The sequence below is a fragment of the Zingiber officinale genome, chromosome 3B (genome assembly GCF_018446385.1).
Source record: "Zingiber officinale cultivar Zhangliang chromosome 3B, Zo_v1.1, whole genome shotgun sequence".
Classification (NCBI taxonomy): domain Eukaryota; kingdom Viridiplantae; phylum Streptophyta; class Magnoliopsida; order Zingiberales; family Zingiberaceae; genus Zingiber; species Zingiber officinale.
In genome coordinates, this window is record NC_055991.1 from 57,724,780 (window position 1) to 57,726,765 (window position 1,986).

The 1,986-nt window shown below is 36.5% G+C and overlaps 1 non-coding gene across 1 annotated transcript; it reads right to left on the reverse strand.

Moving 5' to 3' along the window:
* Positions 1 to 1,464: 1,464 nt before the first annotated feature.
* Positions 1,465 to 1,570, reverse strand: LOC121968800. Its single transcript, XR_006108336.1, has one exon. It is a non-coding gene; the product is annotated as a small nucleolar RNA R71 (small nucleolar RNA).
* Positions 1,571 to 1,986: the final 416 nt, after the last annotated feature.

The following is a 1,986-nucleotide window of genomic DNA, read 5'->3' on the forward strand; positions in this document are numbered from 1 at the left end:
GATGGAGATGTAGAACTATGTAGATTCACCATATTTCTATTCAATGACTTGTTAATGCTTTGTTCATGCTTGATGAATTTATATTTCTTTGGATGCTCTGTTGATTGATGTGGAGGATCGTTAATCATGTAAAGGGGATGCCCTAGAGCGTATTGACCAAGGTACCCTAGTGATAGGGGTAACCCTTTCCGGACGTCTAGGACATTCCCTTAAAAGGAGAAATAATTCCTTAGGAATTACTGCTCTCGTAGAAAGAGTGCTCTAGATCGTATACCCGAGGGGCCCTAGTAACAAGGGTAACCCGTTCACAGACGTCTAGGACATTCTCTTGAAAGAAGAGGTAATTCCTCCATAAGGAAGTAGGAAACTGTACCAAATCTCTACCTTTATCCTTATTGTTATTTACTAGACATGTATTCCTGTGATCTACCGAGGCGCCCTCGTGACAGGGGCTAACCGTTATAGGATTTCATAGGAATCATCTCTATTTGATACTTAGGCATATTGACCAATTTAACTTTCTGCAAGAGCATGGACATAGAGGGTAGAAACTAAACAATCTATGTAATATCTCCTAGCATTATAATGAAATCGAAATCTTAGAATCCATCTCCCAAAGCTCATTTCCTCTAAGATCAATTCTCTCTCTCTCCTCTCTCTTCGTCTCAACCTTCTTTCCCTCTCTTTAATCACACTCGTTAGTTCGTAAGCGTCAAAGCCAACTTTCGACCGTCTAGATAACTTACTTTGTGACATCTCTAGTGCCTAATCAACAATCCCTGTGGTTCGACAATCTTATATATTACTGATGATGAATCTGTGCACTTGCGGAATCATAACAAGTTTTTGGCGCCGTTTCCGGGGACTGTTTTCGATTAACATTAGTTGATTAGCATATGAGTTACCCTACACATTTTTCTTTTTCCTTTGCATTTTCTTTCTTGTTTTCATTATGCACTTTCTTTCTTGTAATTTAAATTCTACATTTTTTTTCTTGCTTTTCATTTTCATATAACATTTTATTTTTTGTCTTTAATTCTTCAATTTTGTTCTTTTCTCATAATATTTTTTTAGATACCATGAACACTAACATGTCAAGCAGGTCCTTAAGAGATTTCTCTGCACCCATTTCTGCAAGATTTTTATCTCCCATTATGCAGTCTCATATTGAAGCAGAAAGTTTCCAACTAGACCCAGAGTTAATTTTCATGATACAAGGTCACAAATTTGGAGGAGAAATATCAGAAAGTCCTTATCTATATATTGAGACATTTCTAGAACTTTGTGATATGGTGAATTGAGAAGGAGTGTTAGCAGACACAATTCGATTGATGACATTTCCTTTTAGCATCAAGGATAAAGCAAGGACTTGGTTATATTCTCTCCATCCTCAAAGCATCACAAGTTGAGAACAATTGGAGAAGCAATTTCTGAATCATTTTTTCCCTCCAAGTAGAATGATTTATATGAGGAATTACATCACAAATTTTGCTCAGACATATGGAGAATCATTATCTGAAGCATGGAACATATTCAAGAGTCTACAAAGACAATGCCCTTATCATGGTTTGGAAAAATGGCTGACCCTGCACATATTCTATAAGGGAATTTCTTTCTCAGATAAGTGTTTGTTAGATTCATCAGCTGGAGTTTCTTTTATGGACAAGAGTGTAGATGAAGCATATACATTGATTGATCAAATAGCATTGAACCTCCATGAATGGTCAAGCAAAAGTTGGATGGAATCTCCCTCAGAAATTCAAGAAGTAGAAGCCATATATACAAGAGAGTCTGCCAAACAAAATACAGTTCAACCACCCAAGAATGTTGAAATTCACAAGTCACAGATGAGGAGTTCAAACATTTGGGGGGAAAAGATTAATAGCATAGTTTCAAAATGGTTCAAGGAAGACCTTCCTCCTACACAGACAAGATCTAGTGTAAATGATAATAATTTTAAGTTGAGAAGTGGCAAGAATCATGAAT